The sequence below is a fragment of the Cynocephalus volans genome, chromosome 16 (assembly GCF_027409185.1).
Source record: "Cynocephalus volans isolate mCynVol1 chromosome 16, mCynVol1.pri, whole genome shotgun sequence".
Taxonomy (NCBI): domain Eukaryota; kingdom Metazoa; phylum Chordata; class Mammalia; order Dermoptera; family Cynocephalidae; genus Cynocephalus; species Cynocephalus volans.
The window spans coordinates 66,152,321-66,168,583 of NC_084475.1; positions in this window are offsets into that span (position 1 = coordinate 66,152,321).

Consider the following 16,263-nt stretch of genomic DNA (forward strand, 5'->3'; position numbering starts at 1 on the left):
TGTACAATCAGGAGAATTATATATATAGCTGCAATCACGCTCTCCTTTAAACCAGTTCAAAATGCATTTTCGAGTCTATGATAGTAACAGGCAGTCTTGAGAAGAGCCTACAACTATAACCTTCTGGGTCCAGTTCTGCATTTACACCAAACATCTCTGTAAAAAACAATTTATCCAACGTTTGTTGTAGTTATTTCTGCAAAACCAGAAACAGCTATTAATCAGAACATATTTGACATTATCTGGCACTATCAACTAAATTACATTAAGAAAACTAAATTTCGTATCCCTGAGAAGTGGGTGTATTAAATGCCATAGATTTTTTGGATGATTCATTTAATTTAAAATGGTTGAAAGCCTGTTGACAGAATCTAAAAGAAACTTGGCATTGAGTTCACAGTATAGGCTTTGAAAAGACAGAATCTTTGCCAATAAAAGATCCTCCCTTGCTTTCTCCAGTCAGTGAAAGAATTGTTTGGGAGATAAAGGAAATTGGTCCATGAACTATCTAAGTGGTCATTTCATTTTGTGTGTTTCTGATTATACACAGGGTTAAATATATTTGAAGGATAGAATTAAAGTAAGTTAAATTAATGATATTTCTAGCTTTGTGGAAGAGTTTGAATATATTCTATATTCATTCATTCATTCTTAGGAATTTACACATGTATTTTACCTTCCCTCAAAGAGTTTAAAATTTAATAGGGAAAGTAAGACATATACAAGTATGTAAATATAATATGAGGCAGAAAATAAATTCAATAAAAGAAGTATACATAAATTTATGTCAGATCAGAAAGAAGTATAACTTTTCAGGGTGAAAGATCAAGAAGTGGCATTTGAACTATGCCTAACAGATGATGATGGTGGGACAGGGAAGGGCATTCAAGTTGGAGGGAACAGACTGACTGAAGACATAGATAGGAAAACTTTGAATGTGTATGGAGGACTGGGAATAGTGCAATTTGGCTTGAAACAAGGTAATAAAATGGGGAAACAAAATGGGATGGTCAGGATGTGCTGAGATTCTGAATGGATTGCATGACAGGCTAAGGAATTTGGATTTTATTCCACAGGCAATTGAGAAATCAATTGGCACTAATGCAGACACTGGAGAACTCAGTATACCACAAAGAATGTCAATAGTCTTGTGAGAGGTGTTAAGAAGTCATTTTACAGAACTTATTTTTTTTATCCTGTTTTTTCCCCCTCCTCTCTCTTTCCTTTGATGTGCTGTCTAATGTGTCAAAAGTATTTTTCAAGATTTCCAAGTTACATCTGATGGCAATCCAAATCCAAATCAAAATAATTATTTACTGAATTTCCATCATATGCAAGACGTATTATGCCCATTATGAGATGTCACTTCTCAAACCCTTCTACTAAAAAATCCAAAATACAGAGTACAAAACACTTCTTACCCTCAGAGTTTTGGGGAAACAGCCCAAAACATCCTACCAGCACAATGTTTCCTTGAATTTTTTGTTTTATTTTACATGTGACTTTTCACTGGACTTTAAACAATGTAAACAAAATTCTTACAAGTATTAAAGGTGAGGAATGTGTGACTGCTCTTAGTCCATTTTCAGTTGCTATAACAGAATACCTTGTTTAAAAAAAAAAAAAAAAGTTTATTGGCTCATGGTTCTGAAAGCTGGGAAGTCCAAGAGCATAAAGGCAGCTTCTGGTGAGGACCTATATACTCACCATATCATGGTGGAAAAGTGAAAGGGCAAGTGAGCATGTGAGAAACAGACCACAAGAAAGAGTGAACTGAGACCACTTTTATAATAACCCACTCTTAGGGGAACCAACTCACTCCTGCAATAAGGGCATTAATCAGTTCAAACACTTTCAAACCATAGCATTTCCCACAAAAAGTCTTTGATTAAAATTGACATTTAAGGAAGATAAATGAAGTTTATGCTTTGGCTTTGTATACATATTGCAGACTACGTGTCCTTACTCTTTCTCTCTTTCTTTTTTTTCTGCCCAATTTGGGGCACATAGGATAAGAAATGTTTATGCCCTTAAGAACCCTACAAATATATTGAGAAGGTAAAACAAAAGGATTTTTTTAGTTACTTAGCTTTTATTAAAGTTTTAATTCAGCTGTTGGAAAAATATATCATTAGGCTTTAATTAATTGAAAATTCTCCAGATAGAAAATAAGAACATAGGAGTCCAGAGGACAGAAGGAAAGTATCACTTCAGCATTTATGTTTTATTTAACAATGCTAATTTAGCATTATACTTTGCATTTCAAAAGAAAATTGATTTTTTTAAATGCTATTAAATATAAATGTCTTGAAAATTAAAATATTATCTTGAAAGGGTCAGAGGATTTGTATTTGTCATCATATTAAACAGATTTTAATCATATTGGTGATAAAAATTTAAAAGTTTTGTTTGTAAATACAAACATAAAAGCATTTTTACCATATTTTTTAAATGGATCTTGATTTCTATCCTTCCTGTCATTAATTTCTTCCTTTGTAATTTCTTAATATTTAAATAGTATTTTAAAAAATGTTTATGACAAATAGAACCTAGCACTGACTTTTATTTTGGTTATGATAGTTACTGCAGTGGTTTTCAAACTTATATTTAAAGGAAGCCATTTTTTGCTTATCATTATAAATTATGATATAAAACTATAACTATTAATAGAGAATGCAATCACAATATAGTGTTGCACAAGAAAGTAGTTGGTGTAGCAGTTGAAAGTAGTTAGACAGTCGTATCCCATTTTTGTTTAAAATATATATTCCAAATATTCTGCAAGAATATGTAACAAAATATCATACTCTTGATATTTTGCTTATCTTGATATATTTTCTGAGGTTTTTTTTTTCAATGAGCAAAACAATTTTAATCACAGAAATTATAAAGATATTTAAAATACTACTTAGAATGATATTCTGCTTCCTTGCAAAGATGTACATGCTTTGGTTTTGGGAAGAAGAAGTATCAGCTCTGAATGTACAGCCAATAGAGCTCCATTTGAAACAGATATGCTGTTGTTCCTTTTGTCTTCATCATATTTGCAGAACTGTGGTCACTCTAAGACACATTTATAGAAAAAAGGCAAGCTACAATACTAGGGCTGATGTATGCTACCACCACATCTCAATGGAGAAAGTTCCAGTGTTTATAGCAAGTCTCTTTCTCCAAACACTCAAACCCTCGCTGTCTGTCCATTGATAAGAGCTGATAGACTTGCTTAGGTAAACTAAGACACACAGATGCAGTTTATTTCTCTTAATATCTCCTCTTCTTTCTTCTCATCTTTTAAGACTCAATCCCACATCTCTGAAATCCCAGTATAAATCTTCCTGTACTTGTTACTTCACATTGTTGCGGGGGTAGTCTGTGCATTGGTATATCTCACACTGGGTGGAGGAAGAGCGATCACAGGCAATGATAAACATGAGATCATGTGTCCTCCATCCTTTCCAGAAGGGATTCTGGAATTCCCACGGAGGATCAATGTTGCTTTTTGTCATCTTCATCACCCAGGAATGTACAGTCTATCTTTGCCTGTGATTTACAAAGATAAAAATAAAGTTTATTTTCTATTTTCTACATATAAAATTTTATTTAATACCTTCTTTCCATCTCCCTACTGTGTAACTCTCAACCCAATTTAGTTGAAATATTATAAAATTTCATGCTCTGTTGACCTCTAAACATCAATTAGAGGGTAAAACAAAATAATGAGAGGAATCACAACATAGTGAGAAGAGAAAAGGCTTTAGAATCAGACATAGCCCAGTTTGAGTTACTTCTCTGCTCCTTTACTGTATGACTATGGTCAAATCATATGACCTGAGCCTCAGGATCTTCACCTGCAAAGGGCAGATAGTGATATCAGCTACAGTAAAGATAGTGAGTACATGTAGAATATCTGACACAGTGTATGATAGCTGTTACTGGAATTTATAAGTACAAAAGTATTGTTTACAAAGTGCTTTATAAATGAAGAATTAAAATTCTCTTTCTGAAAATTTTCCATCTTGATCCTCCTCAGATTCATATGCCTGAAACTTCCAACATGCCTGGCATTCACCAGGATCCATGGTGTCCTTTCCTTTTATTTTAGCTTATTTTGGGCCTGTAGTTACTGGATTCTCCTCTTTTCTCCTCACTTCAGCACTCTGGTGGAGCTCGATGTCTGAATCACTGATTGAACACTTAGCATATGTTTCCATGTACTGTTATATATATAGTTTAAATGGGTGTCTTTTCTCCCAGCCAGCACTCCTTAGTACAGGTTGACATGGGGATTTAATAGAAAATATGTGACATATAGGCTTTGGCTCAGATACACTAGCTTTGATGAAGGGGTCTGGAGTGCACTGTAGAGTTTAATCCAGTTTGACTTCTGGCTGTATCACTGACCATCTCCAGGGACTTGCTTAATATCTTGTTTTTTGTTTTTTGTTTTTTAACTCTAGAGGACAAAAATTAGAATATGGTTGAGAGAATTGTTAAAGATCTGCCTTGGGACAGAGCATTTTTCTTAGATATGTTAATTTGGATCCCTTTCTTTAACCTCCTCTCCCTATTAGAAGATCTTTCTTTTTATATTATATTTTAATTATCTTCCAGGGTAGCACAACCCTTGTCACTTGCCTCACTTTTTTCTAACCACTCAAATGTCAGAACCTTAGATAACTTAAAAATAGAGATGTTTCTGCTGTTTATTTTTATGCTTGGGTGTTTTGGGGGCAAGTGGGTGGGAACACTGACGCCTAAATTGTCACATTCCAAAGGAAGTCTTAGTGAATGCATAAAAATTGTAAAATAAAACTAACATTTTTATCTTCCTATAGTGGACATTATTGTTTACCTACCTGGTGTTCATTATCCCTTTTCCTTTTTCATAAGGGTACCCTCAAATTTTTAGGTAGCTGCCCTTCTGCCATGTCATCCAAGTGCTTGAGGGGGAGGTGACCACAACCTGACCCCATGGAGTTGGTCCTGTTTGGTCTAAGGATTGTCAATCTCATCCTTTTTTCACCGTAATTGTTCAGGAATATACGCCTACGTCAGGCTGCCTAGGTCAGTTCCTCCTGTAGGAAGGGACATGGGACCCAGATTGGAGGAAAATTGTTCGGAGATTCAAGGAATGTAGTTTTCCAACCCAGAGGAGGTTGAAAGTACTTTTGTCTCTTTCTTTAGATTTTAGGATGTGTGAATATGAAGCTGGGAACTGCCACAGACATTTTTTTTCTGGCACAAAGGAAGCTATGTTGAACATGAAACCAGCTCAGAGGAGGGAATGGTGAAGGGAATCCTGGAGAAATAGAATGGAAATGCTGCATCTAGCCTATCCTGAGGCCTACCTTATGTCTTGACTTGCACTTAAGACAGCCAAATTTTATTGTCAGTTTTAGTGAGGTTTTGTGTTATATGCATCTGAAAATAACATACAATTTTAAAATTGATGTTTTCTTTAAGGATGAAAATATGGTCTATACCAGTACTGTCCAACAGAACTTTCTGAGTTCTGTCCACATGTGGCTATAGAGCAATTGAAATGTGACTAGTGCAACTCAGGAACTGAATTTCTCATTTTATTTAGTTTTCATTAATTTAAATGTAAATAGCCTCATGTTTCTAATGGCTGCCATATTGGATAGCACAGATCTAGAACAATCAACCCTCAGATGTTTGGACCACTCTGCAACATATCTCCTAAGCTTCTGTCTCCAAATGATTCCTAATAACTACTCTAAATTCTATTTTGTATTTAATAAATATGTAATTCTAAAACCAAACAAAGTTCAGATTTAATTAAAGTACAATGTCGATGGCACAGGTGTGTATATGTGTGTGTGTTGACGGTTTTCTATTTACTCATACTTGTATTTCATGTAATGGGGGCTGTAATAAGAATAAGCATGGGTCTATTCCTTGCCAAACAACTTAAGACAAACATGTACAAAAACAACCCTGAACAATACAAAGCAGTATGTAATTATGTATCTATATCTGCAAGTGCTCAAAGACTTATAAGGAGAAAGATTGCAAAGACATTTTTTTGCCAACTATAGCTAATATGGCTTCCTAAGGAGGATAATAAGACATTTAAGCTACACCAAGTGCAAAATTAGTTATCTGTTCTCTGAAGAGGGCTTGGCTTTCATTTAAAAAATAATTGCATGGCTATTTTAAAAGCAAAATGTTATCAAGAAAAATTCCACCAATAAAAAGGTGGTTAATTAATGGCAAATCATTAACTTCTGAGTATAGCATTTCAAATGTTTTATTGGTTAAATTATTAAAACAATGTAATCTTTTTAACTTAGCTTCAAGTATTATCATGAGGATAAAAATATCTGAAAATACTTTTGAAATTAAATGTGTAATATACGGACAGTGCACTGTTTTAGGGATTACAACCCAGCAAGAAAACGATATAACAAACTACAAATTAAAAATATTTGGCTACTGGCTAAATTTTCTGAATTCTAGATGAAAAGAAATGGAACTCAAATTTAAAAAGTTATCTGTCACAAGAAAGTACACAACACTTTGGATGATCTAACAGACAAACACCACTTCCTCTAAACAATAAAAAAAGCAAACCAGGTAGCAATGAAGATCTGGCAGCTCGTCTGTACAGGCTATTCAATGAGGCAGACAACCTTCAGGAAAATGATTCAAGCTGTCGGTTCATCCAGCTATAATTGGAGTGTATATTGACTTTGGTCAGTTTAGGAAAGAGAACATCAACTTACAAAGTGCTGGCTATGATGGAGACGTGATAACTGGAGATCATTGTTAAGATGTCTACCACTTTCAAAAAGATTTGTCTTCCGAAGTTGATAGGGATTTTAAATTGCTGCAACAATTGCATGTCAGCATGAGCTATTTCTTTGCTAGTAAACATACATTTATAATATACTAATTTGTTTGAACCTATTCTTTGTCATTTAATTCAATTAAAATTGAATAATTATAAACATATAAGACACTAGAGCCTAAAATAACTAATTTTTAAGGAAAAATAAGCTAAGAAATTATTCATATTCAATCACATTTTGCTATCGAACTTATTTTTCTAATGAAATATTTTCAACTAATAAAAACTTAAAATAGGTTGCTGAAATAGAATCATTGATAGATCTTTACTTCCAGATCAAATGATTAATGCTTCTATTATGTTTATTATGTACTGTTTGAGTTAAATATATCATTGAACTGAGTAAATAGTTGAATTGGTCTGCCCTCTCTTAGAGCAAATTATATTACAAAGAAATACATATGAGGGTACTTCTAAAAGTTCATGGAAAGATTTGCATTGTCTTTTAATTCTATTTTTCCGTGAACTTTTTGAAGTACCCTTGTATAGAGGACCATAAATAATGGATATATTAGGGAGCAGGAAATTAATAATGCCTTAGTTTGTTAGACCCCCCCAAAACTGAAGCTGAAATTATGTTCCTCGGGGGATAATCTATCTATTGTTTTATATAATTTTGTTTCAAGCTTACGTATTAAGCTTTTATTCTAGAAAGAAAAAAATACTAATCAATTTATTTTCATTGAAGTAGCAAAGCATTGCACTAAAACCTGACATCTAAAGTTTACAGTGCCTTGAAAATTTGATCAGGCTTACTTACCTGAAAGAGTGCTCTTAGACCACCAACTTTTGCTAATTTAGTGTCAGGAAAACTGGGTTCACAGATTCTGTTTTTTATTCTCATTTAAATCCAATATATTTTGTTTTTTTAATAGTAACTCAGAAAAAAGAAAGGGAAAGTCAGTTGTCCTGCTCACATAAGGAAAACTATTTTGACTCCAGCGCGTAGAACAATTCCTATAAATCTAGTTCCTAGTTCTGGAAAGACCATATATCAGAATAAATGAAATAATCTATTTCTGCCCATGAATTGGACTGTTGTGCTCACTGGGAGTGCAAGAAACAGTTTCAACTTAAAAATGCAATTATAATAAATAATTTTAGGTCATATTAACATGTTCACCTTATCCTCACATAGAAAATACTTAGAATGTTTAATTTTTTAGAAGTTTAATCACCTTAGCTGTAAATTCTACCATGTTTGCCATTACAATACTAGTAATGCTAAAAGATGCACAATGCTTCTTCAGTTTAGGTGCCATGTGACTAGAGGCTTGGCACTTGATGGCTCCAGGGGAATCACTAATAAGCTACAAAGCCTTTACACCTCTAGGTCAGGAGTTTGGATTAGACCTAGGTTGGGAGTGACAGAAAGTCGTTACCATCTCATGATAGTTCAATGGTTTATGTGAAGGGAATTCATTGTTTCGGGCCACTTTCTAATGAACAAGCATTCACCTCACAAAAAGTCACCACTGCTTTTGACAGTAATTGGCAGAGACCTACAGAATGAAAAATTCAACCAAGAATTGTGTTTCCTCCATGCTATAACTACCATATCCTGGTAAGGAACTTTTAATGGAAAAAGACACGGTGCTTTGCAGTTATGTCTGTGAAAAGTAAGGTAGGAGAGAAGGAGGGAAGGAGAAAAATTGAAGGGAAAGGAGAGAGCCATCCAGAACAGAGTAATCAAAATGCAATTAAGACTCATCATCAAAAAGCTTTACTTAATACTTACCTGCCAAAGATATTTCACTCAGAAAAGGCATGCACCTCTTAATTTCTTTTTCTTCAATTAAATTTTAATAATTTTACCTAAGGCCTCTAGATTAGTGGGTCAAAAGGATGATTAATGTCTTGAAATAGTGTTCCCTTAGTAGAAAGTTGTCACTACACATGTCATTATTTTTCTCCTTAGGAAGCCTTAGTAGCTACAGTAAGTGAAAGAAGTCTTCTCAGTCTTTCTCCTTCTAAGTTTTTCAGCACTTAAATACATAGATACGCAATTGCATAATGTTCTGTATTGTTCAGGTTTTTTTTTTTTTTTAACGTGTTTGTCTTAAGTTGTTTGGTAAAGAATAGACACATGCTTATTCTTATTACAGCCTCCGTTACACGAAATAAAACTCCAAGCAAATAGAAAACTTCCAGTACACATAGACATACACACACCTATGCCATTGACATTTTAGTTTAATCAAATCTGACCTTTGGTTTAGAATTATTTACCAAAATGCAAAATGGAATTCAGAGTATTTATTAGGGATCATTTGGAGATAGAAGCTTAGGAGAAATGTCGCAGAGTGATCCCAACTATCTAAGGGTTGATTGGTGTAGATCTGTGCTATCCAATATGGCAGCCACTAGACACATGAGGCAATTTAAATGTAAATTAATGAAAACAACAAAAAAATGAGAAATTCAATTCCTCAGTAGCACTAGTCACATTTCCATGGCTCTATAGCCTCATGCGGACATAGTCTATGTTATTGGGTAGAACTTATGTGAGACATTTTTATCACCTCAGAAAGTTCTATTGGATGGTACTAGTCTAGACCACATTTTCATCCCTATGTCTAATATTTTTCATATTGAAATATAATATTATCTTCTATATTAATAAAAATCAAAAGAAGTAATTGGGAAGTAATAGTGAATTATAAGGAAAAAGAAAACAAAACACAGATTCACTTAGAGTTGGAAACATATAATGCAAGAGCCATAAACAGTCCCGTTAGTTTACATTTCCACAATTTATGACATTTGAGGGATTTAGATTTTCAAGAATTGAAAGAACTTGATAGCTTTTTTTTTAATATAAAGAATGTAGTATGAATAATTTGGTGGTGTCTCTTGTACCTTAAATTCAGTTTATAGAAAGAGTCATATCAATTATGGAGTTCTCAGACTTTTTCTTTCCTTTTCGAATGAATGATTGTACTTGCCTGCACAAGCATAAAACTTATAACCCTATCTAGAATATGAGAACATACAAATACTTCTCTAATATTCCAAAGGGAAAATCTATTAGCACATCACAATATTAGAACTGAGAGAGGATACTCCTATCTGGTAATTTATCTGTTTGAAATATTGTCTTCTATAAGGTTCTGTTAATGATGGCCTAACTAAAGAAAAAGTTTAGGGATTCTGTTGGATGGGAAAGGGGCAACTGTTGACAAGTTTAATTACATTTTGAGCCATTATCACAGGGAATAGGTGGGTACTATCTTACTGATCTGCCATTTTCTCAGCTTATTCATAAAAGTCAAAAGGAAAGATGGTATCTCTGTGCTTACAGTGAGAAACCTTGCAAGGCAAAAAGCAAGTCTTTTATTAAATTTTTGTTCAGGAGTTTATCTGTCAGGTCTAGAAATGACTAGTTATTATACCGTATGCCCTAAGATCATCTATGCCTGATATGGAAAAATAAAACATTTTACAAGATTTCAACAAGCAGTGGATTCATGTTGTTCTTGCCTGTCGATTTTATAATTAAACAGTAATTCCTCGTTTTATTTACATAGATAATTCTTCCAATGCAAGTAAGATCTATTTAAAGTAGCATGCTTAGAGGGAAGAGTGGTGTTAGGGGAGAAGGTAAAATTTCAGAAAGAGTGAGAGAATAATATTGCTGTAATGTTAACAACCATATTTACAGGCGAACACACAGGGGAATTCATCAGTATATTGGTCAAAGATGAATTAATGAATCTTCCCATTCAAATGTATAGCTAGATTGCTAAAGTATACAGGGTATTAGAAATTTTTATAAAGTGGATCCTTCAGAGTCCTAACAAATTAGCCTACTGATGGCTTTAAAAAATGACTCTGACTGCAGCAGCTTGGGCATCTTGTTTTAACCTTACTGAAATGACTGATTCTAGGTGTTCATAAATAATTTTTACTTCTGCTTTCTCTAGAGAATTCTGCCCCACGCTATCCATCTCACAAAAAGAGAAAATAATTTATTTACAGTAAATGCTCGTTGTACAAGTTTGCCTGAAAAATATGGTTTTCCATTAAAAATTCAGAGAATGATTTTTTTTATATGAGTAAACGATGATGGTATTCCAAACTATCTTGAAAACGGAATTTCTTTATCCCAGGTGCTGATGCCAATATTCAAACTTTCCATGGGTGAGGACATATGAATAAAGTATAAGAGCAGAAGGACCCTGGAGAGAAGCCATAAAGAAGCCAAGGGGATTGGAGAATGGATCAAAAGCATAGAAGCAGGTGATGTGACTTTTTCTCTCTTCCTCAACACTCTCCCTTCTGCAAAGGCAAATATCTTCTTGCCTTAGCTTTATTTTTCAAATTGTAATCAAGACTGAAACAAGTCAGATCATTGAGACTCATTTGTTTTCTTTCCCAGCTAAGGCAAACAGATCTAATTTCATTCTGAGACAAGGCAGGTGGGCTTAATAGACAGTGCAGGGGTGGGTGAAAAGGAGAAATGGTAACTGTGGGAAGATATCAGTTGTAATTTATCTTGACTTAGTAAGACTTTTCCTTTTTGTATGACATGCTGCTCAACAAATGGAGAGACACTCCAGTTAAGTAATTGCTCAGATTATTAGAGTTTGTGCTTAAAAAGGACTTCTAGGCTGCATTAGCTTGGGCTGACATTATCAATGCTCGTCTTCAAGGGGTCAGTCCAAGAATGAATCTATTTAACATCTTCATCAATGACCAAGATAATGGAAGAGAAATAGCAGGCCCGTTAATTAACTTTAGGGAAGACATTAGACTGCAAGGGGTGGCTTGCACATTGTAGGGCAGTGTATGAATTTTAAATGAACTTTGCCACGATAAGGCACTAGTCCTTTGCATTCAAAATCTCAAAGGTTATTTGTGTTTTATGTATCACAGCAGGCCTGTCTAAGAAAACAAGTGAACGCTTGCTACTATGAATCTGTGTGTTCTATTTGCTAAAGCACAAGGCATCAAGATGCAGACAGCTTTGCTTTAAGTAGAACCACGGTCTTCTTATAGACGCACCCCCCCAAATGATTTTATTCTTTCCCTATATGTGGCTCTTTCCCAGAATTTCAAGGCAATGCCACATTGGCATAAGGAAGAATTAGCTATATAATTTTTGGGGCCCATTACAAAAAAAAAAAAAAAAAAAAAAAAGCAGGGACCCTTGTTTATAAAGCAGAAAAAAATGCCATTCAATGTACTAAGATGCAAAGCTTTTCCATTCTTCCATTGTCTATCTAATTGTCCTGGCTTTTATTTTATTTTATTTTATTTTTAAATTTATTATGTAATGTCATTCTAAGAAAAAAAATTAAAAATTTAAATTATAAACATAAATGTTATCATTCATCTTTATATTTTGTACTGCCAGTTTTAACTGCAAATAAGAAAACATTTAATTCATATGTAGAATAACCAAAATTATGCAATTCATATTCGTAGATCATACATGCGTTCTTTTCTCTACATTTCATTCTTCCCAGAAGAGTGGAAAGACTGCACAAAACTAACTCAACCATTTTAAGTTTACTTCTTGACATGCACACATTCTAGCAATACTTCAATCTTTGGCTTACTTATCAGTAAGGAAGGACTGAAAGGAAAAAGAACTTTGCTATGTAGATGGCTCTATCATTTCATTTCCTTCTGTGTCATCATTTTCAGTTTAAGAGGCTGGCTAATACAGGGAAGTAGCACTAGTAAGAAAAAATAAATCGTGTCTCTCGGTCATTTGTGTAATTTGTAATACCATTGCCTTCTTTCTGCATTTGAATCAAATTCTGGTTTGGATGAAACGCATGGCTTGTCGGGGCTGTCAGTGCTTCTGTTTACTCAGTCACCAACACACTCTTGGTCCTCGTTTTGAATCTTGATCAGCTCTCACGCATTGTGAGTCCAACACATTTCTGTGCTCATTGGGCTTCTGAACTCTGTTTGTGAATGGGCTGGCAAGGAATGGCAGACATGCACATGCGTGATTGTCCCAGTGGATTTCACTTTTTAACGTAAGTTTAAAGATAAAATTATTAAGAATTTTAAGGACAGGGAGCATTAAACCAAGCACAGGGCCTTTCTGGGCGCGAGGTCTAGTGCTACCGCACAGGTGGCAAGCCCATGCAGCTGGCCTTGGTATAAGATCTTCATGTATTTCCCATGACTGTCATACCCCCACACTTGTGGCCCCTGTCTGACCTCGTCCCATATTGGATAGGTGTTTCCATCTTCCTGCAAGATTCTAGATGTAGCCAAGAAGTATGAAGTTCCTTGGCTAGCCTGGGAAATGGACTGCCAAGATAAAGGATGTCTTCTAAAACTCCAGTATTTAAATACATAGATATGTAGCATGATTTTCAGGTTCAGGCATAAAATACATGATATCATACAATTATATATATATACACATATATATTTTTTCACAAGAAAATGGTGACATAAAAAACAGCTTTACTTTTTTGTGCCATCAAATTTTATGCATCGGCTCTACAGATAGATTTTTTAAACATCAGGGTGAAAAATATGCATTGATATGGCTCAATTTACAACTTAAGCTTTTATCTTAACATTGCTTCTTAGCTCAGTAGAACATTTATATTTAAATGACATTTACATTTATTAGAGAAAATTGAAAATACAGAAACAAGAGAATGGAGAAATAATTGTACATGTTGAAGATAATCAATGTAAATACTTTTTTTTTCTTATCTGGTCTTTTCTAAATGTATGGCTTTGAAAATACTGTTGGCATCCTACTATATATATGAAATTTTATATCCTGCTTTTTACGTAACATTCTATTGTAAACATTTTTTGTCTGCATGAACATTTTCAAGCCTGTAGAATATATTCAGATTTATTTAAAGATTCCTCTATTTTCTGAGTCACAATTTCACTCAGAATAAACACTGTGATGAACATCTTTTTGAATAAAGCTTTTTTCATTTTTCAAGGTTGTGTTCTTAGGATAGAGTCCCAGAAGAACATTTCTGGGTTAAAGCATCTCACATTTTAATTCTCTCGAAACGTGTTAACAAATTGCATTCCAAAAGAGTCATACTACTTTTTATTCCTGCTAGGGATTTATCACAATATAAGTCTCTCTCCTTGTAATAATCTCTGCTATTTTAATTAAAAAAATGACAGCACTTGGTTTGTTCAAGACAGATCAATGTTATTAGTGATAGTGGGCATTTTGGTATATATGTTAGTTTTCTATCTCAATCCTCTGTAACGAAGTATAGTAACAATATGTGCCACATAATGACATTTTGGTCAACGATGGGCCTCATATACGATGGTGGTCATATAAGATTATAATGGCTACACCATATAGCCTAGGTGTGTAGTAGGCTATACCATCTAGGTTGGTGTAAGTACACTCTATGATGTTTGCGCAACGATGAAATCACCTAATGACACTTTTTTTCTGGGTGTATTCTTGTCACCAAGTGACACACGTCTACTAGGGTACTTCAAAAAGTTCATGGAAGGTTTTTCAAGATGGCGGCGGCTGCGGCGGCTGGCACGGAGTAGCTGAGGTGGAAAAGGTGGCCACTGGGCCTCAGGCAGCCGGGAAACTTGTGGACCTTCCTCTAGCCATCTCTTAAGGGAGGACTGCTGCTGCTGGCCGGTCGTGGGGGGTGACCGCCACTTTACCCCCGGCAGGAAAGGCTGCCTCATTTACAGGCAACAGCTTTGAAGTGTGGAGCAGGAAAAGAACTGTTTCTTAGCTGCAAAAGCGAGTCTCGAAACAGGGAACACGGCACCAGGGCTGCTGTGGATGCAGACAAGATCCCGGAGGCCGGGGCCGCGCTGAAGGCGGCCAGCGGCCCTATTCAGGATTCGAGGTTTCAGGCCGGCATTAAAGAAGATTCTTGGGAGCACCCGGGCCGCGCCGCGACTGAACAGCCCGAGGCGGCAGCGGCCAAGAACTGGGAAAGGCGGCAAACCAGAGACAGAGCGAGCACCCAACCTGGCACAGCACTGTGAGTGATCCCTGGCACAGCTCTGTTCGGGGGATGGATGCCCACGCGGCTCCCGCCTGCACCACCAGGCCACTCACTGCCCCGTGCTGCCTCCATTTTCCCAGGTGCGGGCAGCTCCGCCCTGCTCCGCCATCACTGAGCCCTCCCACTTGCGTGGCCTGGTGCGGGGCTTTCCGGAGCCTGCAGACCGGCCTCTGCTCCCACTCCCTCCGCGGTTCTCTGGTGGGGCTGGTGGCGTGGGGTGTCCCCGGCCAGTCTCGGGAGGGCAAGGAAGTACGGGCGGGCTGACTGTCACTCCACCACACCCTGGACTCCGGCCCCAGGTAAACTCCCTGTTACTGGGAGGCAGATACCATCTCTGCAGCCACCAGTTTGGAAAAAAGCCTAACGAATTTCTGGTTGGGAATAGTGTGGTAGGAGAGTTCCCAGGTCCGCTTGAACCTGCCGGAGAGCTGGCTGCAGGTGGGCACTAGACTCGGTTTATACTGGCGGGATAGAAAGGTGAACAAGACCCGAGAAAGATCTACATAGTGCTACAAAGGCACCCAGAGAGACCGGTCGTCTGTGCCTAGCAGAAACCTGGTAGACTTCCTGGGCGAGGGGGTGCCGAGCAGGGTCTTGAAGGCCCAGCTGATAGACGAGGGGTGCAGAAGACACGCCCCAGCCCAGCACAGTGCGCACAGAGTGGGGAGACGTGGGGCCAGGGAGGCGGAGACTCGACAGAAACCACACACCCGGTGGGGTCGCCACTGCACGATCTAACAGCCTGGGCCAGAGCACACGGAACAGGGAGAAGTCCTGCACAGGAAGTGAAAGCTCAACAGAGATCACACACCCTGTGGTACGTGATCCACCAGCCCAGCAGAGTCCAAGCTGACCAGAAAGGTGGCTCCCCGGAGAGGCCCAAGACCCGAGGCAACCACACACACAAGGCACTAGAGGCCAACTGAGCAGTCACGGAGGGAGCCATACGAAATTGGCAACCACAGCAACATCCTAGTTAGTCATTAGTCTCAAACCGGTGGACTGTGAAACCCCCTGCAACAATGAATAAACACCAAAAAAAAGATACCAGAAATACAAAAAATCAAGAAAGTACACCATCAAAAGTTAATAAATCTCAAACTCTAGATCCTATAGAACAAGAAGCCCTTGAAATAACTGATAAGGAATTTCGAGTGATAATTCTAAGGAAACTGAATGAGATACAAGAAAACTCAGCTAGACATCATGATGAAATGAGGAAAAGTATACAGGATCTGAAAGAGGAAATGTACAAGGAAATCAATGTCCTGAAAAAAAATGTAGCAGAACTTGCTGAACTGAAGAAGTTATTCAACGAAATAAAAAACACAACGGAGAGTTTAACCAGCAGGCTTGTCGAAGTTGAAGAGAGAACCTCTGAACTTGAAGATGGGCTGTTTG